Source organism: Mastomys coucha, unplaced genomic scaffold (assembly GCF_008632895.1).
Source record: "Mastomys coucha isolate ucsf_1 unplaced genomic scaffold, UCSF_Mcou_1 pScaffold4, whole genome shotgun sequence".
Taxonomy (NCBI): domain Eukaryota; kingdom Metazoa; phylum Chordata; class Mammalia; order Rodentia; family Muridae; genus Mastomys; species Mastomys coucha.
Window position 1 is genome coordinate 37,998,859 of NW_022196910.1, and position 24,433 is coordinate 38,023,291.

At 40.8% G+C, this 24,433-nt stretch overlaps 1 long non-coding RNA gene and 2 other non-coding genes across 3 annotated transcripts; 1 reads left to right on the top strand and 2 right to left on the bottom strand.

Annotated features, from left to right (window-relative positions):
* Positions 1-532: 532 nt before the first annotated feature.
* LOC116076622 lies at positions 533-659 on the bottom strand. The gene has a single exon (XR_004113027.1). It is a non-coding gene; the product is annotated as a small nucleolar RNA SNORA40 (small nucleolar RNA).
* Positions 660-5,101: 4,442 nt separating this feature from the next.
* LOC116076085 lies at positions 5,102-13,630 on the top strand. Its single transcript, XR_004112808.1, has 3 exons — positions 5,102-5,266; positions 5,733-5,851; positions 13,542-13,630. It is a non-coding gene; the product is annotated as an uncharacterized LOC116076085 (long non-coding RNA).
* Positions 13,465-13,576, bottom strand: LOC116076670. Its single transcript, XR_004113066.1, has one exon. It is a non-coding gene; the product is annotated as a U6 spliceosomal RNA (small nuclear RNA).
* Positions 13,631-24,433: the final 10,803 nt, after the last annotated feature.

Below are 24,433 nucleotides of genomic sequence, written 5' to 3' on the forward strand. Positions count from 1 at the left end.
CAGTACATCTGGTTTACACCATCGTCTCTGCGTTTATTTGTGAAACTATTCTATTATTTGTAATAATGTGTATGGGTGTAGTCTACTGTGGGTATGCAAACGACCATGCTAGTACTCAATGGAGGCCAGAGGTGACAGGTGCTCCTGGAGCTAGAGTTGCAGGTAGTTGTGAGTCACCCAACACGGATGCTGGAAATTAAACCAAGGTCAACTTTAAGGGAAGTATGTGCTCTTAACTCAGGATTCTCAACCCATGGGTCACCTATGACCATTGGGAAACACAGATATTTATTTTACAGATCATAACAGTAACAAAGTTACAGTTACGAAGTAGCAACAAAAATAATTTTATGGTTGGGAGTCACCACAACATGAGGTACTGTATGAAAGAGTTATAGCATCAGAAAGGCTAAGAATCATTGTCTTTATCAATGAGCCATCTCTCTAGCCTCTCTATGCTTTTGAATTATCAGCTCTTTATACTTAGATCAACCCCATTATTAACAGCATCACACTGAACTGTCTTGAATGTCATAGTCTTTTTTTATATGGGTCAAAACTCATACTGAACCATGAGTTCTGGATTGCAAAAGAGGGTTTATTTTCAAATTTGCTTTATGTCTTTGTCTACCAGTTAAAAAAAACCCCACACACATGCTAACACCTATTAAAATTTTAATTCACCTGAAAAGCTAATCAGGACCACTGTTGTGTAAAGATAAAAAAAAAAAAAAGCATTAACTGCCCAAAGCATGTATTCACAAGGCAAAGTGTACCTTCCTCTTCCCTAACCTGCTCCACGGCAGGCATAACTAATCAACCTGGTATAACTTTAAATCCTCCAGAGAGCTTGTTAGGTAATCAGCATCGGAATGCAATCAGAGTTGGAATGCAAACTGAGCTCTGTTTTCCTTTCTGTGTAGGAAAAACCTACAGGGTGTGGGTGTGGGGGTGTGGGGGTGTGGGGGGGAGATTCTCCCAGGGCCTTCCTAGAGCTGTTGTTATTCTAAAACAAAGCATCATTGCATTTTATAAGAATGCTATGCAAGAAGTCCATGAGCATGGTGGAGAAACCTGGAGAAAGGAAGAAAGCAACAAACAAAGCCCACATACAACCCTACCCTCCAGAAATACACGTTCTGGTGTTTTCTACCAACTGTCTTAACATTTGCCTAGTTCTTGTTCGGCTTTGTTTTTTGATACTGTTTTTTTTCTTTCCAGTTGTGATACGTATTCTGCCAAAAACAACTTAAAAGAGAAAGAGTTTATTTAACTCACAGTTCCAGGTTACAGTCCATCATAACAGTGAAGCTAAACAGCAGGAGCCTGAGAGGGTTGGTCATGTTGCATCTACAGCCAGGAACAGAGAGCAGTGAATGCATACACACTAGCAATTTGCTTGCTTTCTTTACTCTTACAGGGTTCAGGATCTACTACCCAGGGAATGTGCCACCCACAGAGTAGGTCTTCCCACCTCTGTTAAGAGAATGAACACAACCCCCTCTTACACAATCTTCAGAGGCCCATCTCCCAGACAGTTCCAGATTTTTGTCAAGTTAAAAATTAACACTAACCTTCACAATAGTCGTTCATTTGTTCATTCAACATAGTTTCACTGAGCATTCCACTAGGCTTCCGAGGTATAAGGTTAATAAAACAGATAAAAATCTATGCCCACAAAAAGCTCAGATATATGCAAAAACACTTTTAAAAGTCAAATATGGCATATTTTCATATGTATTGTGTGACTGGCTTTTTCTGTCACAGTTTTTGGAAACATAGATCTAATTTTGTCAGGCTCATGTGGTTTTTCACAACAGGCTTGACTGAGCTAAGAGCTAAGATGATTATTATGCGCTACATAAACCTAATTTGACATTGCTTTCTATAATTTGTTGCTGTATGATCAAAAGAAACTCTTCTCCCCCCAAATAGAGAATTTGGTGACTGCTATAGACCACAAAAGCCTACTCAGGACACTAAAGAGAACACTGTTCTGTTCTAATAACCTATAACCACACGTGTCCCAGCAAACCTTAGCAGCTTTAAATTAAAGCTGGGGAGCAAAGGGTTTACTTGGCTTACACTTTCATGTCACTGTTCATGACTGAAGGAAGTCAGGACAGGAACTCAGACAGGGCAGGAACCTGGAGGCAGGAGCTGATGCAGAGGCCATGGAGGGATGCTACTTACTGGTTTGCTCCTCACTGGTTGCTCAGCCTGCTTTCTTTAATACCAAGGATCACCCATAATGAGCAGAACTCTCCCACATAAATCACTAATTAAGAAAATGTCCTACAGGCCAGTTTTAAGGAGGCATTTTATTTATTGAGGTTCCCTCCTCTCTGATTACTAACTTGTGTCAATTTGACTTATCACACAATCGTCCCCTTGTCATCCTGACACACAAACACATCAACTATTAAGCCACCACCTTTCTTTTCTTGTTGATGCCCAAGATCACACACTAATATTGTCATTACAATATAAAACATTTTACAAACTTAAAAAGTTCCAGTCTTTCCAAATTCAAACACTTTTAAACTTAATCTCAACAAAACAAAACAAAACAAAACAAAAACAAAAAAAAACAAAAAACCTCAGTTTCTTTTGAAATCCAAAATCTCTTTTAAAAATTCAGTTATTTAAGTGTGGGCACCTGTAAAATAAAAAGATATGTTAAATACTTCCTTACTTCAAGAGGAAAGAAGCAGAGCACAGTCAAAATATGAACAAAGAGAAAATAAACTTTGTTCGTTTTTTTGTTTTTTGAGACAGGGTTTCTCTGTGTAACCCTGGCTGTCCTGGAACTCACTCTGTAGACCAGGCTGGCCTCAAACTCAGAAATCCACCTGCCTCTGCCTCCCAAGTGCTGGGATTAAAGGTGTGTACCACCACTGCCCGGCGAAACACACACAGCTTGTGTGTGTGTTTACACACAAACTCTTGGTGTGTAAATAACTTGGTATTTAATATTTGGGATCCATTCACAATGTTCTGGGGTCCTCCAGAGGGTTTGGGCCACTTCTCTGGCTCTGCCCTCTGAAACACACACAGCTTGTCTCTAGGCTTTGGCTGGTTCCATTCCACCACTGCTGCTGTTCTTGGTATCTCACAGTATTGACATCTCTGAAGTGCAGGGGTCTATTACTGCAACTAAACTGCACTTTCACCAATACCCTCCCTCACCTGGCCTCTCTTCTGGAACTACAGCCCTGGCACACAGTGCCAAGCCTTAATCTGTTCTCCGTGACTCCTGATGACTTCAAAACTAGTACTGCCAGGGTGACTCTTTCAGCTGCTAGCACAAGGTACAACTTTGACCACAGCTTCTGTGCACCGACTGTGAGGAAATGTTCCTAGAACAACAATGTTCACCTCAATAATGCTGGTCTCTTTCTAACCACCACTAATTTCTCAGCTCCAGATAACTGACATCAATTATCCAAGCAAAACAAAGGTTTCACTTTAGTAGTTCTGGTATCTTGTTAATCACAGCTGATTCTTCAGTTGAAGCTAACCAGAACCCCAGCTTCTTAACTCAAATTAACAAAGGGCCCTATAAAGCCATTAGAGGACCCCTGAACTTTCCCCTGAAATTTTATAAGCCAGGCCCCCATCACCTGCATTTTGCTTAACACTCTTATCTTCCAAGCTCTCACATAAAGCTTGCCAAGCTTTGAACAATTAGTGGCTTTTCTAGCCCAGAGCTCCAAAGTCTTTCCGCAATCCTTCCAAAAACACAGCCATGTCTGTCACAGCAATGTCCTACTATCCTGGTACCAATTTCTGTCTTAGACTTATCATTGCTTGATCAAAGCAAGTTGAGGGAGGAAAGGGTTTATTTGACTTAAATTTCCACATCACTGTTCATCATTGAAGGAAGTCAGGACAGGACAAATAGGACAGGAACCTGGAGACAGACACTGACTGATACAGAGGCCACGGAGAGGAGTGTAGTTAATATTTATTAATAAATCCCAGCTCAGGGTTTCTTTCCACCTTTAGACCATTTATGGTCCCAGATAAGAGACACACAGCCTTTATATTTTTAAGTATGCCTTAGGCAGCACACTAGCTGGGCAGCTGCCTCAATGCATGCTGTTACAATCCATTTCCCTATTGATAACACTGAATTATTACTATTTTCTGTTTCATCTGGGCTGCTCTTAGCTCTGATTGGCCAGACCACAGGGCCAAGTTTTTATTCCTACCCCATGGCGGCTCTTTCTTCCTCTCCCTCTCCTTCCCTCCTCCACATTCTTCTTCATCCATGGCTGCTTCTCCTTCTCCCTTTCCTCCTCATGGTCTCTCTTCTCTCTCCCCACAAGCTCTCAAAAACTCAACCCCACCTATTTCTCTGCCCAACTATTGGCTGCCAGCATCTTTATTCACCAATCAGAATTAACTTGGGGGTGGTTCCCTAAGGCTATGTGTAGATGCCAGATCTTGGAAGCTAGCATTTAGCCTTAAGATAAACAGTAAAAGACAAGATCTCAACAGGGGTGTTGTTCATTTTTGGCTTGTTCAGCCTGCTTTCTTATAAAACCCAGGACCATCGGCCCAAGAGTGGCACCACTCACAATGATGTGGGCCTTCCCACATCAATCACAACTAAGAAAATACTCCCACAGGCTTGCCTGCAGCCCAATCTTATGGTGGCATTTTGTCATTTGAGGCTCCCTTCTCTCTAATGATGCTAGCTCATTTCCAAGTTGACTTAAAACCATCCAGCACAGTTACCAGCTCCTCAGATTCTGGGTTGTCCTTCACTTAGCTGGGCAATGTCTCTTGAGCTTTCTTTCATAGCCAGTTTGAGTTCTGCCACTGGAAGCACGTTGAGTCATTCTTGCTCACGTCTCCATTGATTCTGAATGCTAACTAGAAGTTCCGCGAAAGCTGTGATGTGAAATGTCTACCTACCTACCACGCTGTATGTGTTCTTACAGTGTGGTGGTTGGGTTTGAAAATCCTGGGTGTAAAATCCCTAAGTGCAAGGTACTTCACATTTATGACATAGCCTTTGAGGTCACAAAGGATCAACTTCAACATAGTCACAGGTGTCCAATCCAAGAAGAAACCTGAATTCCACCTTCAGATAGCAGGAGAAAGAGCATCACAGTTTTCAGGGGAGGGTCAAGTGCAGCAACATCTGGGAAATCGTCACCTACTTAGTCCTCCATTTACCTAAATCTGCATGGTTAAAGCCAAAGATGAGAAACCACTCAAACCCAATAACTGAGCAGCTAACGCCTCTCATTCATAGGTGCATACTGTGAAATATTGGTTGATGATAAAACATCTTGAACAAGGTTATTTGAAGCAAATTTGCAGCAAAATTTGCCTGAAGAAACTACATTTCCTGTGTATGAGTTATGAGAATAACTATTAATGTTGGCATATAAAGCTAAAATTTTTCTGACTAATGCTTTAATGTTAGGAAGGTTGGTCAGATAGATTTCAGATAATTGAGGACTTTCTAGGTACCTTGTTAGGAAGAAATACACATCTTATCCTATGCACTTAGTCTTATCAGTAAGGAGGATGGGAGGAGGAGGAAGAAGAGGAGAAAGAGGAGGAGGAGGAGGAGAAGGCAGAGAAAAAAAAAGAGAAGATAAAAAAGGCCAGATTAGAATTTAGAGGAGTTGCTTACTAAGCTCAGTATACTAGGAACTAACTAAGCACATCTTCTACCTATACCATGCTTTAACTGATAAAAATCTACGAAATAGGAGCTATCTGTGCATGGCATTGCTCAACACTTTGAACTTAGCCGATCTCTTCATTTTGAAAAGAAAAGACGAAAAGATGGAACCAATAGAAGAAATTACAAAATTACAAACTGGCAAAGGTGAGCCCTGTTTTGTTCCCTCTTTGCTTCCCATCCCTACCTCCTCAGGCTTTGTAAATCCTACAGTACTCTCCAGATACTGTAAATAAATATACAGACTATATGATAGTAGGTTGAACACCTACCCTTAGAAAAATGGTCTCTGATGATTTACATTGTCAACTTTACACACTCTGGAATCACCTTGGAGATAATCTCTTGGTATTATGGACATTAGGCTAACTGGGGTGAGAGGATTTACCCTAAACGGCAACACCACTCTCTAGAGGCTGGAGACCTGTGCTTCACACAAAGGAGAAGATGAGCCGAATACCGGCAGCATCCATTACGTCTTCCTGACTGTCTAGTTAGGGTTTCCATTGCTGTGAAGAGACACAAGGGCCAAGGCTTACAGTTTCAGAGGTTCAGTTCACTATCATCACAGTGGGAAACATGGCAAAGTAGACCAAGTAGACAGGGTGTTGGAGGAGCTGAGAGTTCTACATCTTGATCCGAAGGCAGCCAGAAGACACTGGACTCTTCCACAATGGGTGGAGCCTGAGCTAACCTCCAAGTTCCACCCCCCATAGTGACATACTTCCTCCAACAAGGCCACACTTCACTTCCTAACAGTACCCACTTTCTATGGGCCAAGCATATTCAAACCACCACACTGACTGTGAACACAATGTGATCAATTGCCTCAAGCTCTGGCAGCCATATTAGACTGTACTCTCAAACTATAAGCCCTTGGGCTAGGAAAACAACAGCCTTCCAGGATCATACAAACTGAGGATTTCATTACTGAGATATCATCTGCTTTCTCCCTATCTTCTAAAATATCTTTTAGAGATATTTTCTTCTCAGAGAAATCCAGAGACTTGGAGAAGAGTCTTGCAGGCCAAACATAATGAACTGATTGGGATGCATTTAATGAAAAATATAAGTGTGGTCATATGCTCCACACTGGTTCCAGGTTAGAGCCAATGCCAGGAGAAGCCACGGCAAGAGGATCAGTCTCTAGAAGAGATATATCTGCACACAAAGGAGATGAGCTGAACACAAAAATGTCAAATGTCATAAAGTTTAGACTGGTTCAAATCCCATTCACATTATTCATCCTTACCTAAACCCAAGGTGGAGGGGAGGGGAGATGGCAGTTTAATCATCTAGTTTAATAGCCAAGGGTCTGCCGGGCAGTGGTGGCACACGCCTTTAATCCCTGCACTTGGGAGGCAGAGGCAGGAGGATTTCTGAGTTTGAGGCCAGCCTGGTCTACAGAGTGAGTTCCAGGACAGCCAGAGCTACACAGAAAAACCCTGTCTCAAAAGACAAAAAAAAAAAAAAAAAAAAAAAAAAAAAAAAAAAAAAAAAAAAAGAGAGAGAGAGAGAGAGAGAGAGAGAGAGAGAGAGAGAGAAGAAAAAAGCCAAGGGTCAGCTGCAGTATGACCTGGTATAGAGTCTTAAGTCATCAAGAGACCTGGTTCCTCAGATTTTTGCTCTACTCACCTTCCTTTATGTTTATTATCATGGATAAATTCTGAAATCTACAGAATTACTTTCTCAACTGCTTTGAATGTGACTCATCAATTCAAAATCCACACCTACCTCCCACCCCCTCTCTCTCTCTCATACACACTTCTCAGCTACTCTGAGCCAGCAGAATATGGTTCTCTGACTGGACAGGCCTAAGTCATATGCTCCACACTGGTTCCAGGTTAGAGCCAATGCCAGGAGAAGCCACGGCAAGAGGATCAGTCTCTAGAAGAGATGGACATGTCTTATAAGAAGAACAGGAATGGATATTGGCCACCAAACACATTAGTTGTTTACCTCAGTGCCCCTGGGGACAATCAGTCTATGCTCCCTATTTGGGCAAGTACAAACATAATTCTACTGAGGTCATTTCTGTCCTTCTTGGTGCCTCTCAAAAGACTATTAAAGGGGATTCAGTGGCCTAGGGACACATCTCCTGTCCACATTCCTTTCCCTCACTCTCAACATCCTACACACACTGTAGTTTTCCCTGTGTCTCACTAAACATAGTACTATCCAGGCCCTACCCACATCCCAACCCTGGCTCACCTTACTTATGGTGCCTGGCTCCCTTTGGACTCATTACTCTCAGCCTTGAACTTTTCTCCATGGTTTCTAAGCTTTCCAGTCTCTCCAGTTTCCCTTCATTGATTCACCCTATCAACATAATGAAGCCCACCAATTTGGCTAAACAGTGGCCCTAGGAGAGATGTGGAGTCAGAAGACTGTGTGGGTAGTAAACACTCGGAATGTCTTTGCCTCCACCTCGGCCATCCAATCATGCTATACACTCTGTAGTTTCAGACTGTGATAAAAATCTGGGATCAGATGAAGCTATAGGTTGGGCAGTGGCAGGACTTGAATTACAATGCTATTGAGGGTAGTGTTGGAGCTTGCCTAGCATGTGTGCCCAAGGCCTTATTTGATCTCTGGACATCACAAAAGACGATGCAAGGAGCAAATAGACATGAAGTAAATGAGTAAGATGGGGAAAGATAAAACTGTTTGTGAAACACACAGAACATTAGATAAGACCCTGCCACTGAAGGAAGCCAAGAACTAAAGAGAAACGGATGGATTCAGAATCCCATGAGGCGTTGCACAGAGAAGGCTCCTTAGGGGTAACCCCTAAGCAGCACACACAAAACAACCACATGGCCAGAAGGTCTGCAGAGTCTCAGAACTTCAAGAGGACAGAGGGAAAGTCTTTCCCTTTTGAAGCCTTCCTGGGTGGTTCTGCTAGAGCAACCAGAATTAAGTAAGGGCTCTGTGAGCGTCTCTTGGCTGAACCTGCTAAGCATCTTTCTGTGAAATGCTTAAGTCAGAAAATGAATCATTGCCAGGAGCATTTTGCTGTTGTAACCACAGTTAATGCAAGTTTCTAATCCTCTGCTCTTCAACTTTGGGGGAGAAATTTGATGCGGAGAGGAGATCAAAGCCAACTTGTTGACTTTCATAAGAGTTCAGGCTGCTTCCCAAGCAACCTCATCCCCCTATCTGTTTTTGGTGTGACTCATCTCTTCTTTGATCCCTTTTCCTTATTCTCTGCCTTCTTTTGGATTACATGGCTACTCCTATGATTCTCTTTCCTCCTTTTGGTGGCCTATTAGCTAAGGCTATTTGTGTGGGTTGGGTTTTGGCGATTGCTTTTAGGTTTATCCTAAACTTACCACAATCTACCTTAAACGACAATGTTTTGATGTATAAGTAGCCCAACAACCTTTTAACAGACTCTTTTCCCCCTGCCACCCACCCCGGGGCTTTTCTGAAGTGTTGTCACACTCTCACTTTATATTTACATTTTATATTATATTATAAACTCTCTAGACAATACATTGTATACATTTTCAGAGCTGTCTTGTTAAACTACCCTTTAAAACTACCTTTGGGGCTGGAGAGATGGCTCAGAGGTTAAGATCCCTGGCTGTTCTTCCAGAGGTCCTAAGTTCAATTCCCAGCAACTACATGGTGGCTCACAACCATCTGTAATGAGATCTGATGTCCTCTTCTGGCCTGCAGACATATATGCAGATAGAACTTTATACATAATAAATAAATCTTTGAAAAAAAAACTACCTTTGAAATCATTTATTTTTATTAATCATTTTATTCCTTTACATTTCAAATGATATCTCCCTTCCCAGTTACCCCTCCACAATGCCATCCCATCCTCCTTCTTCCTCCTCCCCTTTGCATCTATGAGGGTTCTCCTCCATCCACTCACCTAATGCTGCCTCACGACTCTAGCATCCCCCTACACTGGGGCATCAAACCTCCACAGGATCAAGGGCCACCCATTGCTAGATGTGTATCTGGAGCCATGGATTTTATTTTAAAGAAACAAACAAAAAACAATCTTTTTACATTTATCTGCCTCCCCCCTCCCCAATAAATAAGATATTACTCCTTTTGTTAGTACAGGATTCTCCCTAGGATCATTTTCCTCTGGTGAGAAGGAATTGGCTTTTAATCATTGCTTGTACTTCAGTTCATCTGTGATGAATTTTTTTCAGTATTCATGTGAGATTTTTTATCTTCATTTTGAAGGTATTTTCACTGGGTTTTGAAATCTAAGTTGATTACTTTTTTCTTTCAGTATTCTATTTCTATTATGAACTCTGTTAAATTGCTTGCCTTTTTCTTTCTCCCTTCCTTTCTTCCTTCCCTCCTTTCTTCCTTTCTTCCTTCCCTCCTTCCTTCCTTCCTTTCTTCCTTTCTTTCTTTCTTTCTTTCTTTTTTTCTTTTTTTGTTGTTTTCAATACAGGGTTTCTCTGTTAGACCAAACTGACCTTCAACTCAGAGATCCACCTGCCTCTACCTCCTCCTGAGTGCTGGGAATGAAGGCTTGTGCCAGCACCACCCAGCAATTTGTTTCTAACAAGACGTTTGACCTCATTCTTACCTTTCTCTGTTCTGTATGTACTCCACTGATTTGCTGTTCAACTGCTTTTTCAAAGGATTTATTTACTTATTTTTATACAGGTGTGAGTGTTTTGCCTCCACACATATGTGTACCATGTGTGTGCCTAGTACCCGGAAGTCAGGAAAGGCCATCACAACCCCTGGCACTGGAGTTACAGATGGTTGTGAGTTGTGTGGGTACTAGGAACTGAGCCTGGGTCTCCTGCAAGAACCAGTGCTCTTATGCACTGAGCCACTGCCCCAGCCCCTGTCTGGCTGCTTCTTAATAATTTTCATTGTTAATAATTTATATTTCCTAGTGTGCTTCCACAGTTTTTGCTCTTAGAACTTGGCTATTTAGTTTTCGTGCCTTTTGGAAATTTTCTTCTAGTTTATTAATATTTTAGCTGGGGAGTATTAATACTCCCTCTTTGCTAGGGACTCTACATACACACATTAGGTCATTGAAAACTGTCCTACTGATCACTAAAGCTCTACCCATCTTTCTTGGCCTTTCTCCATGCATTTTATTTGGATTGTTTCCACTGCTACATCTTTATTTAACCCTTTATCCTACAGAACTAAGTAGATTATATTTCATCTCAGACATTAGATTTTTCAACTCTACAGGTTTCATTTGGGTTACCTTGTATTTCCCATGCATGCTTAATCCTTTCTCTACCTTTTCTGTCACATGAACATGTGGAAAGTGGTTATCACTGTTAACACCATTTTTACTAATTTCTCTTATTTGTTGACCTGCTTCTATTTATTTACTTTTATCTTCTTGTCATTATAGGTTATATTTTCCTAGTAAATTTTTATTTGATCCCAATCACTCTGAATTCTCTCCCCATATTCCTGAGCTTTGTCCTGAGATGTGGGCCTGCTATTTGGAAATTATTTAATCCTTTCAAGACTGGCTCCTTTTAAGCTTAATTGGGGTTAGCAAAGACTTTGAGAGCTAATTTTGTTCCATTACTAAAGCAATACCTTGTAGTACTCCACCATTGCTCCATGGATCAGAAACCAGCTCCACGCATTAGAATTGTAGGTCATAATCCCATGTGGGGTCACATGACTGAACATGGGAGCTATGAAAAATTGGGTGAGAATCAAAAAGACCTCTGGATGCTTTGCAATTAAAAATTAATTCAAATAAAGTACATAGTGGATCTGAGATGTTTACGGCAGTGTTCATCCATATTGAGAAGGAATTACAATCTCACTAAATCCTTGGTTTTTGAGTACCCAACATGCATTGCACATGTTATCATGTCATGCAGTACCAATGCTGGCTGCCTGACACCTCTGCTCAGAGTCAATTGTATGTTAAAAACTGCAACGTCTTTTCTGTAAATGCAACTGTTTCTGCTTCTAGAGAAACATAATGGTTTAACTGCAGAAAACAAAAACATTTTATATTTTCCCACTATCAAATTAGTTTATCTCTGAGTTGTTTGGGTTAGAATATTTGATTTTTAAATTTGCAATTTAAAGCCATCTGTAGTTCTCAACACTTGGGAGGTAGAGTCAGGCAGATCTTTGTGAGTTCAGGTCAGCCTGGTCTACATAGGACAGTTGTGGCTACATATAGAAACCTTGTCTCAAAAAAGCAAACAAATAACAAAACGTTGCAAATAGAGTTGCAGGCTTGGTTCCATAAAATATTGTTAAATGAGTTCAGTTTGGGATTAAGACAGGATTTTCCACAACTTCAAAAGTAGGTCTCAGTATACTGTCATTTTGATTCTACGTGTTTATGAGAAATAACACTTTCAGCACTGACAATTATAAAATGAAAATATCACTCAACTCTGAAAACTACAGAATAAGCTCCATTTTCTATAATATCAGATATTTATCCCACATTAGCAGTCCATTGCATTGGTATTCAAATTTGCTTTCAACTTCATGGTAATAAGAAGTATATGTATACTGAAGAATTATTTTTAAATAATAGTTTAATTGTTAATAATAAATGATAGACTTGTATACATATTTTATGTACCCATATGCTCATGGTTGTGTAAAAATTGATTTGACAAAATGGGGTCTCAAGCAGAAAAAGTTTGGGGCCTTCGATGAGGAGATGCGTCCAGGCAGCATTTTCAATGCTAGTATTATACCCTGCTAATTTTGGCCATGTTGGTCTTTTTAAATTCTCATTATATCTCTATAGTTCATTGGTGACCTGGGTCTGTATGGTGGTTTGAATAGGAATGGCCCCCACTGATTCATATATTTGAATGCTTAGTTCCTAGGGAGTGCCACTGTTAGAAGGTGGGGCATTGTGGGTTGGAGTAGGCGTGGTCTTGTTGGAGAAATGTGTCACTAGAGGGTAGGCTTTGGTGCCCAGGCTCAGTAGCTCACTGCTGCCTGCAGATCCAGATGTGGAATTCTCTACTCCTTCCCCAACAACATGTCTGCTTGTACCCACCATGCTCCCTGCCATGATGATAATGGACTAAACCTCTAAACCTGTAAGCCAGCCCCAATTATATGTTGTCCTTCATAAGAGTTGCCCTGGTCATGGGGTCTCCTCACAGCAATAGAAATCCTGACTAAGACAGTCTGCCAAGGTTTCATCTTCCTGTTTTCTGTTTTCCCATCAAGTTGGAGTTCCTACAGGGATACCCTCTGTTTATCGTTCCCCAGTAACAACCATTTGTGCTGCCTCAAGGCCAGCCTCTAAGAACCTTTGATTCAGATATTTGCTCCAGTGCCTCTCCTGTACCCGATAAGAATTACTGGTATTTCTGAACAGAAAGCCAAAGTCTTAACTATTTAACATTAGGCAAGGTTCTGGGTTCAATGTCCAGAATTAGAAAGCAAGACGACAACAACAACAAGCAATGTTACCTTCCAGTTCTACTCAAGCAAGTGTGGGGCCTGAGGATTCAAGTTCCTTGGGTGACTTAGAAGCTGCATGGCTCAGGGCCATACTTTAAGAGTCAGTATGTTAAACCACTCATTTAAGAAATACCAATGTTCATCAATGAATTAGCAGTAGCGGGTGAGCCATATCAAGAACCAAGTCAAGAGAAACAGTCCTAAATTTATATACGGTGCTGCTAGGCTCCAGTGGGCAACCCACAGAACAAATTCATCTTCTCCTACAGGCAAATCCAGGAAATCAACTCCTTAGAAACCATAGAGACCAATGTCTTCTAAATTATGATTTTATTTTTCAGTAGAAAACTATGGGATGATTTGGGGATCTGTATGTTATCCTTATACAGATTCCACGCTAATCATCTCTGTTTCCTTCCAGTTGTGGTATAGGAAGCTTGTTTTGTCCTCAGCCTCCCTCTGGCTACACTAGACCATGATGGGATCAGCCTGTTTCCAGACCAGGAACCCAAGAGGTGAGCATAGATATGGATCAGGATCTGCTCATGCCCTGGGTAGCATTAGAGGAGTCAAACAACTGGGAGATACACTTTAAAGTTAGTTCCCCAAATTTGGCAGGAAACTGGATCTATAAGCAAGTGCATACATCCATAAAAGCATATAAAATGATCTATGAGCTATTTTAATAAGAGATAAAATTTGAAATAAGACATGATGTTTGCAACTGCTGACTGAAACATAAAGATGCAAAATCGATCATCAGTGGGAGGAGAGGACCTCGGCCCTGTGAAGGTTCTATGCCCCAGTGTAGGGGAATGCCGGGGCCAGAAAATGGGAGAGGGCGGGGTGGCAGGCATGGGGAGGGGGGAGGCAACAGGGGTTTGTTTTTGTTTGTTTTTTTGTTTTTTGGAGGGGAAACTGGGAAAGGAGAAATTCGCATGTAAATAAAGAAAATATCTAAAATAAAAAAAAAAAAAAAAAAAAAAAAAAAAAAAAAAAAAAAAAAAAAAGATGCAGCCAGAATTCTAGAGAAGTGTCAATGCAAAGTTACGGACAGTAAATATGCTCAAGTAGGAAATAATATTTCATCTAGAGCTCAAAGGAGAAATTTTGTTACACATTCTGATACTGATATTGAATTGACCATATCCCATGGAGATACTTGACCCTGAACTCAATCCCTCATAAGGAAAAAAAAAATCAGAGAAATAAACTTCATGTGTCAGGATACATGGAAGTTACAAAGGGCAAGTGATGTCATTCAAAATGACCCTTTTTGTGAATCTGATCTCATGTTGTCCCATCACTCTTTCCAATTCTACTTTACGACTTCTCTTTCCTAATTAACAAATTCTACCCAGCATCCCCTATGTGCCAGGTGGTATGATAGCTGTAGTAATAGCCAATGTGAAGAACAGGACCCCACCTTTCAGGAGCTTCCAGCCAGCCTTTGGTTTAACCTGCATCTTTTTCCAGGAGAGAACTACTGGGAACTTCTGTGGCCTGACAGGCCCCATCCCCTGCTAAAATGTCTCCCCTAGAAGGGTGGATTTGATCACTTTTATTCACCTTTGTGTTTGTGAAACACATCTACTGATTAAGTGTAAGCTTGAAAACAACCTAGATGTTGACATGTAGGAGAAAATCTAAACAAGGAATGAGCTAACATCATGAACTATTTAGCAGCAATAGAAGAATTAATAGTTAAAAAGGTCTAAGGGACTAACTAGCATATCCTGGAGTTGACCTTCTCGGTCTTCATACTAAGTATTCTCTCCATTTGGGATGGCATTTTCTCCCTTCACTAGTGATGCCCCTATCACAATAAAGCTCACTTGGAACATCTCATCGTTTAACCAATGCTAAGATGTTCATGTTTCTGCGTTTGGAACGTAGGAAATTGCCACGCCTAAGCCTCCATATTTACTCTCAGGGCTCCCAGGCAGACTGCAAGCAGCAGTCATCTGTCTTAGACTGCGAAGATTTCTTCGCAAGCTGGGGAGGACCACTGTTCCCATTTGAATGGCTGGAGGACGTGATAGTTTTCTTCAGAACAGAACCAGGCCCAAAGGTGATGAATAAACACTTCAGTTTCTTTGCCGCTCAGGCAGAGTAGCTCTCCCACTGTGTCAACATCACTTCCTGGTTCCCTAAGGGATTAAACTCACAGTTACAGTTATGGAAATGGCTTCTCAATGGTTCTTTAGGCCAACCGTCTCTTATTGTGCACTTCCGGATAATGTTACCTTCCCACACTCTGCAAACCAAACGCCTTCTTCATCTGGGCAACCTTTCCCCTGTTACGACAATCCCCAAACTGCGTCGCAGTCTTCTGTGACTGCCTTGGCGCTCCTCAACAAACTACACACTCTAAAGAGGGAACACGTAACTGCTCCATTTCTCAGAGCCTAACAATGGCTCTCTCGTACAGCAAGCACTTGGAAAAGACTAGATGTGGGTGGGCAAGATGGCTGAAGGGGTAAGAAGTGCTTGCTATTTAATCCCAGAGACCCAAGTGTGGTCCCGGAACCAAAGTAAAAGAGACGACTGACACCACTCGGTTGATTCTGACTGCTTCATGTGCATGGTGGAATGTGCGCTCCCGCACATATAAACACTGGTAATGATGATGAGAATAAATAACGTTTTAAAAAGAAAAAAAAAAACCCTAGATTTAATCAAATTGAGAATTTTTAAAAGAAAACCAACTTGCACCTCTCACACCCAAATGAATAGCTGTGTCTTCTATGGCACTGAGTAAATCAAATTATCAAAGCAAGGTTTTATGTACTGTAATTCTATACAAGTTCAGAAAAGTCATAAGCTGCTCTCCCAAGTTTAAATTGAGGCTTTAAGTTGAAACAACAATATTCCAAACATGCTTTAGCATTTTCCATCTGGGATCTAAAGAGACCAACGCTGGCTCGCATCTCAAATCCTTACCATGGGTATTGAGGTCTCTCTTTCCAACTTCATCGTTCATTGTGTTTCTCTGCTGTGATAGGGTTGTGCAATCTTCCAGTAAATAAAATTCCCTACATGTGTTTAAAACAAACACACAATACCACAGGTTTTTTATTTCATTAGATAAATAGCCACGTTTTAATATGAACAATGAGAGAAATGATACAAGTAAAAATTTTACATCTTAAACTTCTCTCCCTTTCCAATATTACTATATTATCTCAGAATCACCATTAAGAAAATTTATTCAAACACATAGGACTTTGTGCGCATGATCGAGTTGGAATAATGTCTTAGATGCCCTTGAAATTTGTTCTTAGCAGTTAATCCTGTGGCTTATGTCTTAAAGACAGTTGTCTATGAAAACTCAAAAAGCAGGGTATTATTAACTTTATGCTACTAAAATCATAGGTAGATGAATCATAGGCATTACTCATGAAATTATACAAGTAATATTTTTCAGTATTTTGGATGTATCTGTGTGTATGAGCATTTTGCCTGCATGTATGCATGTGTGCCGTATGCATGCCTAATACCCATGGAGAATAGAAGAGAAGGTTGGAAGACTAGAACTTGAGTGACAGATGCTTGTGAACCACCACATGGGTGCTGAGACCTGAACCTGTGTCCTCTGCAAGGCAGCCAGCCCTCTTAACTCCAGAGCCATCACTCAAGCACACAAAAAATATTTTTGGTAAAATAAACAAACAAAAAAACCAAACCACCCAAAACTTTCTGATTAAGAGAAAAGCACAACTAAAATTAAAAAAAAAAAAAATTCAGACCTTGTGTACTTCTTAAATTGCAGATTTGCAAGTTGAATACAGAATGTGAAACATGAAGGCAAGTGATCTACCCAACCCTGTATGTATATATATGTACATATATATGTATGTATATATGCATATATATGTGTGTATATACATATATATGTACATATATGTATATATACATATGTATGTACATATATATGAATGAAATCATGGGTCACATACTTATTTCTTTCAACTATGCTCCACATATACAATTATGCTCGAATTACACTACCTGATGACATTATAACTGCCTTACTTTGTCCTTTACCATGTGCATGCAATGAAACTCCCAACTATGCACTCCTCCAAATATGACTTAAATCATTAAACAAAACATGACTTATATATCAAAATGAGCTATGACATGCATGCTTCTTTCTTTTTTGGTATACCATTGTAACACAAAGACATTGCACACATGTTTTCTTACACCCATTCCCTCTTAAAACACAACTTCCATACTCTAAAGACTAGGTGGAAACATATTTGAGATTCCCTTGAAGCTTAAGTTCCATATGCGACCTATTCTCACCTAGGCCTGTCTACTCTGATATGCATTTAGAGAGCAAGTGAGTAGCATGAAGAGTTGGTCGCAATGCTGGGCAGTGGTGGCGCACGCCTTTAATCCCAGCCCTTGGAAGGCAGAGGCAGGCAGATTTCTGAGTTCAAGGCCAGCCTGGTCTACAGAGTGAGTTCCAGGACAGCCAGGGCTATACAGAGAAACTCTGTCTCAAAAAAACAAAACAAAACAAAACAAAAAAAGAGTTGACCATGACCAAGGACAGCCAGTAGCTAAAGTAGAAGGCCTGTTGTCTAGATCTGGCAGAATAGATAATGCCAGTCTGGCATGCACAGCAGTATCATCCTGGGGCTGGACACTGATTGCTTTCTTCATCTCCCAATGTAGCCCCAACTGGCCTAGAACTTGCTATGTAGACCAGGCTGACCTAGAACTCACACAGATCTGCATGTTTCTGCTTCTTAAGTGCTGAGGTTAAGAGTGTGACACCCTGCCTTATCCACCATTTGCTTTCTTATATACAATAATTCCATGACTGGTGGATTCATGAAATCATATGTCCTTATCCAAAAACACAGGAACATAATATATAATTGGTACTACTAGTTAAACTGTAGAATTTTAAAGCTAAGTAGAACCTTAGTAATAAACTCTACTTAAATTAATCTCAAACCAAGACGATAACTTAACAAAGCTTCTGTAAACGGAGGCAGAGGCTAAACAGCATATGGTCCTCTTATTCTGGCTCTACATAAAGAATTTATAGCATCCTTATGCCCAAAGAGGAGGTAAGACAAATGGCCAGCCAGCTATGCTCCCCGTGACACTTGGGCATTTTTTTGTGTTAGCCTAATGTGTTCATCTGTTTTCTTGCTGGCTTTAGTCAGAGGAGAGATGGAATCTAATGCCTTTGTAGTGAGTTTACTTTCCTTTTTCCATCCACCTCATCCCTCACCTCCACAGCACATGCCCTATTTCGACACCTGCTCCCCTGTCTAAAGCCTACCTAGACTGCTGCATGGCACCAGTGCCCTTGGGCTTCATTGCTATATAGAGCATCATGTAGAGGTCTCTGTAGGATGTAGGTCTATGGCCCAGTTCCCAAGAAGCTAGAGCTCTACAATAAGTTCTCTGAGCTAAGAAGAACCTAACTCTTTTTTTTTCCAAGTTCTTCTAGTTTGACATCAAAGAACCATTGTTGAAAGGATTTAATAGTGGAAAGAATGTGGTACTGGATCCAAACTGGACTTAAATCCCTGCCCTGCCCCTTATTTACTATGTGAACTCAGAGAAGATATTTAAATCTCACCTTTTATGTAAAATAATAAACTTGCAAGACCACAGGAAGAACCATGAAAACATTCCTACAATGCTGGACATGCAAAACAGCCATTTAAAGTATCTTTATTGTCATTTTATTGAAATATTGTTGGCTTGAGGAACAGCCAGTAGTGACTTTTGGTCCTTTCTCATTTATGATTTTACAGCTGATGAAGTAGGTCATAAGAGGGTTTCAAGATAGCCCTACACCCTCTCACAGAAGACCCATCTGGCTTTGGACTCCATTGCCATGTGTTACATGTTGTGTGGAGGCTTCCAGAGGCCCAGGGAGTTATAAAGGAGATCATTGTTAAAGGTTTTGCTCTTGTCATTCATGTTCCTCTCTTGGGAGTGTGTTAGTTATTAGAAAATTAGGTTCCTGATTTTTAAAAACAAGCCCAGGTTAGGATCTCCTCCCTCCCCTCCCCCTCTCCCTCTCCCGCCCTCCCTCTTCCTCCCCCAACTCTCTCTTACCTTCTCTAACCCTTACCCCTCTGCAGAAGAACCCTTTGCCTTGGAATCCCAGCCTCCAAACCTGTGAGAAATTCATCTTTGTGTTGTCTTGTCTTTGGTTGTTGTTGTTGTTGTTTATAAATTACTATGCCTTGGACATCCTGATACAAAAGCAGAGAACAGACAAAGCCAATTCCACCCTTGAGATCCAGTGCTGTTGATCTTCCTACAGGGCTTCAAGCTGTGTAAATGAAGTGAAAGTGTGGACAGGAAATAAAAAAAATCTGAGTATGCCAACTTATAGAATTGAAAATAGTGGTCTGGTGGTGGTGGTATCACCAATCCTAGCACTCAGGAGGCAGAGGTAGGGGAATCTCTGAGTTCGAGGCCAGCCTGGTCTACAGAGTAAGTTCCAGAACAGCCAGGGCTACACAGAGAATCCCTGTCTCAAAAAAAACCAAAAACAACAGCAACAGAACTAACAAACAAAAAAATCCCCATGAAAAGAATTGGGAATGGGAATTACATCATTCTACACCAGCCGTTCTCAGTCGGGATAGCATCCTCATGGTGGGGGAGGGGGGTGTCACATATCAGATATTTACATTACAGTTCATAACAGTAACAAAACTACAGTTGTGAAGTAGCAACAACATAACTTTACAGTTAGGGGTCACCAAAACAGGAAGAACTGTGTTAAAAGGTCCCAGCATTAGGAAGGTTGAGGACTACTGTCCTACATGCTTTTTGGAACACTGTAGTCTAATAACATTAAAGTAAACTCTAAGCCTGTAGCTCTTTTAAGCACATAATTGCATGATTTATAGGAGGTTTTTTTAAAGCATGAACCTTTCCCCCACAGCTCAACACTTTCTTATGATGTGCGAGCTGAAGAGATATGATGGATTTTATGTTCTATTACAAGGAAAGGTTCATTTTACAAATGACTTTTAATCCCATGTGTGAGGATTGCGCAAAAAATCCCTACAGGCATATGCCCTAGACAATACAGTACCTATTAATTACATAATTCTTTATTGTTTCTAAAATTGAGTCAACTTTCCCTACCTCTTTTCCCACAGAAACACCATACATGCGTGTGTGTATGTGTGTGTGTGTGTGTGTGTGTGTGTGTGTGTGTGTGTGTATGTGTGCGCACATGCGCGCACACACACATACACACACACACCCCTTTAGTGGACATTTTCATGAGGTTCTCTCTGGACTTTGTTTCAGTGGCCCAGATAAATGAAAGTCCCATTACCTACATTTAAAATGAAACATATACTTATAAGCTAATTTTAAAATCCTGAGTTATACTGATTTTTCTAGCATTTTCCTGAGTGGGGAAAAATACTTTTTTGTGATAAGACTTATTGTGCAGTCTAAAAAATTTTTTTCTTAAATATTGGTAGATGAATGAATATATTTTTATTTAATCTTAGCATGAACAAAAAATATAGTATTAAAGAAAATAAAGTTTTTCTTTTCCCCTGGCTATTTGGAGCTGGACAGATGACTCAGAGATTAAAAATTACTGGCTGCTGCTGTTCTAGAGGACTTGCATTTGATTTCTAGAACCCACATGGTGGCTCATAACCATCTATAACTCTGGTTCCAGAGGATCCAACACTCTCTTCTTGGCCTCTGTGGGTACCAGGCACGCATGTGGTACATAGATATTCATGCAGCCCAAACACCCATAAGTAAAGTAAATTAAGTAAAATGTCCCTGGAGTTTCTAGTAATAAGTAAGATAATAATTATTTGCTATGTTTTCCTCACAGCACAAATCTTTTAGGACAAGGCGTACATTTCCCAGTGGCTGGAATTTATTCCCATGTCTCATTAGAACAGTATTTAAAGACCGGCATTACACGTGTGTGAAACTTCAGAAGAATGTGTACATTCAATCATATATTTACTCAATGTGGTTAAAGAGCAAGAGAGTCGATTAGAGGAAAGGGTGAAAAACTACAACTAGTTTGGTAGCTAGGAACTCTGTGATGGCCACAACAAGGGACCCAGGGTCTCCCCCAAGGTTGCTGAAGCATTAGCCAGGAATTCAGACATTTTATCAGCACTAGCGGGTCTTTCAAGCTCAGTCTTGCTTTTGTTGACTAAAGGCTTCAATTTCTCAACCTCCGTTGGCCAGGGGTCTTCGTTCCTCACTACGTGAACCCTCCTTAGGGCACCTAAGCGTCTTCCTAACATGGATGATCATCTCCCCTATACCACATGAGAGAAGCATGGCCAATCACAAAGCAAGACAAGGCATCATTAAGGCGTCACTAAGTCCAGTGTTAATGTACCTCTTAGTACCCTTTCCTTCTTTTTAACTAAACATTTCAGGGGGTTGGGGGGGGGGACTGGCCATGCCCAAAGAAAGGCATTTGTGTCTACCATATTGGTAAGGCACATTGAGTGTGTTCAGATGTGTTTCTGTCAGCCATCTTTATGATGCAGGCTGACCATGCCCAAGAGTGTTCTTGTCTGCCATTTTAACCTTCTGAATATGTGCTCCATGCCAGTCAGCTAAGCATACCCAAAAATGTGTTTTCTAACTTCCCTGTTTAAACTATGACCTTAAACTGAGGAAGTTTAGGATGGTGACTATCTTATCACTCTCTTCCATGTGAGTGTATATAGGCTATCTGAATAAAATCCCCACCCTTCCTCTATTGAGGAACGGTGGTTTGAATGAGATGAGGGTGTGGAGTTGCCTTCTCACACATGTGGAGCTAGAAGAACTCAATTATAGCAGCAACAACAACAACAACAACAACAAAGTAGGCACAGAGCTAGGAAAGCCGGGGAACCGGGCATAAAAATCATGGTAAGAAAAGATAATGATACAAAAGGAGATTTGTGTCCACTGATGAGAGCAAGTTAGAAAAAGAATCCCAGATGAGGGAACAGGAGTCTGTGGAAGATTTAAAAACACACAGCCATGACAAGCACCAATAATGAGATTCTCTGCTCTCAGAATTTAAACATGGGGAACATGTTTCGTGTCAGAAAGTGCCTCAGAGAGCATCACCACGTCCAGCAGGAACACATTAAAATCCCCACCATTGCTGCCCGACTTCAGCCAAAGAGCAGCTGTGCTTGTCTTCCGTGTTGTCCATCAGCAAAAAGAGAATGTTCTGCTGTGTTTAGTACGGATTTAAAAACTCCTTTCCACCTAGTCTAGGTGGCTCCTAGGAAAGAAGGCTCTGCCTTAAAATAAAGAGGCTTTGGGTTTCTAGTCACAGCCATTTGATTGACAGCTTTTGAGGAAAGGTGTTAAGAAATGGAAACAATTCGACTATTTGAAAAATCTAAGCTTCAGGCACAAGGTTCTAAAGAAACTCAGCCTTGGTTCAAGTTGCCTCAGGACACTGTCCTTAACACAGAATTTTGACTGAAGATTGGTTCCAGATATGGAAGGATCTGTTACACAGGCACTGTGTGTTTTGAGTGTAGAAAATGAAAACTCCTTCTAGACATTTTTTAAACCTTCCATTTTGCCTTCAAGGTTGAAAAGGTCAGACAGACAAGAACTATGTGGCAGTTAAGTAGGACTTATTCTTGCCCACAAAGGCAAATTTTTCCAACTAGCCCTTCTCTAGGCATATAAATCTCTTTCTACTAAATTCTCCTACTTGTTTTAGAGAATACTTAATAGATCTCTACTTCAAAACCTTTAAAAAGGCATCCTGACTGGCTAGCAGAAGACATAAAAAGGATTTTATGATATTCATTCCTAATATAACAATCATTTAGTGAGTATTTACTTTGGGCCAGGTGCTATGCTTGGTATTTTACATATGGCAAATGACTTGTTCTCTTATAAGGTGGATAGTATTATCCTATAGACATGGTGATTTGAATAAGAATGGCCTCCATAAGCTCACATGTTTGAGTGTTTAGTCATGAGGAAGAGGCACTGTTTGAGAAGGATTAGGAGGTGTGGCCTTGTTGGAAGAAGTATGTCACTGGGGCTGATTTCATGGTTAGGGATCATCACAACATGAGGGACTGTAGTAAACAGTTGCAGCATTGGGAAGATTGAGAACCACTGCCTAGGAAGCTGTTTCAGAACCAAGTTGGCATTCTGCGGAGCTGAATGTTGAAACCACATGTTCTACTCAAAAGCCACACCTCTTCTTACCACCATTTCTGTTTCAAAAGCTAAAAGAATTTATTCACGTTCACAACTGAAATTCAAAGTTTAAAAATCTAAATAGATGATACCTTAAAATATTTATAATTAAATACAAATATATTTTTTTAAAAAAAAAAACAATGTACACCAGTCCCAGATTTACTGAAATATATTCAGAGACAACAAAACTACATTTATCTTAGGGTTTCTATTTCTGTGAAAAGATAACACAACTCTTATAAAGAAAAATATTTCATTGGAGCTGGCTTACAGTTCAGAGGTTTAGTCCATTATCATCCTGGCAGAAAGCATAGCAGCACACAGGCAGTTGTGCTGGAGGGGCAGCTGAGAGTTCTACATCTAGGTGGGCAGGCAGCAGGAAGAAAGAGACACAGCAGACCTTGAGCTTCCACAACCTTAAAGTGCACCTCCAATGACACACTTCCTCCAACGGGGACACGCCTACTCCAACAAGGCCACACCTCCTAATAGTGCCCCTCCCTGAGCCTATAGGTCCTGTCTTAGTCAGGGTTTCTATTCCTGCACAAACATCGTGACCAAGAAGCAAGTTGGGGAGGAAAGGGTTTACTCAGCTTACACTTCCACATTGCTGTTATCACCAGGGGAAGTCAGGACTGGAATTCAAGCAGGTCAGGAAGCAGGAGCTGATGCAGAGGCCATGGAGAGATGTTTCTTACTGGCTTGCTTTCCCTGGCTTGCTCAGCCTGCTCTCTTATAGAATCCAAGACTTCCAGCCTAGGGATGGCACCACCCACAAGGGGCAATTGAGAAAATGCCCTACAGCTGGGTCTCATGGAGGCACTTCCCCAACTGAAACTCCCTTCTCTGTGATAACTCCAGCCTATGTCAAGTTGACACACAAAACCAGCCAGTACAATTGACCCCTTGTCAACTTGACACACAAACACATCACTATTAAGCCTCATCCCTTACTTTCTTATTCATCCCCAAGATCTAAAGTCCCACAGTTTTAACATATTAAAAGTTCAATCAATTTAAAATGTTCAATATCTTTTAAAATTCAAAGCCTCTTAACTGTGGGCTCCACTAAAATACATTCTTCCTTCAAGAGGG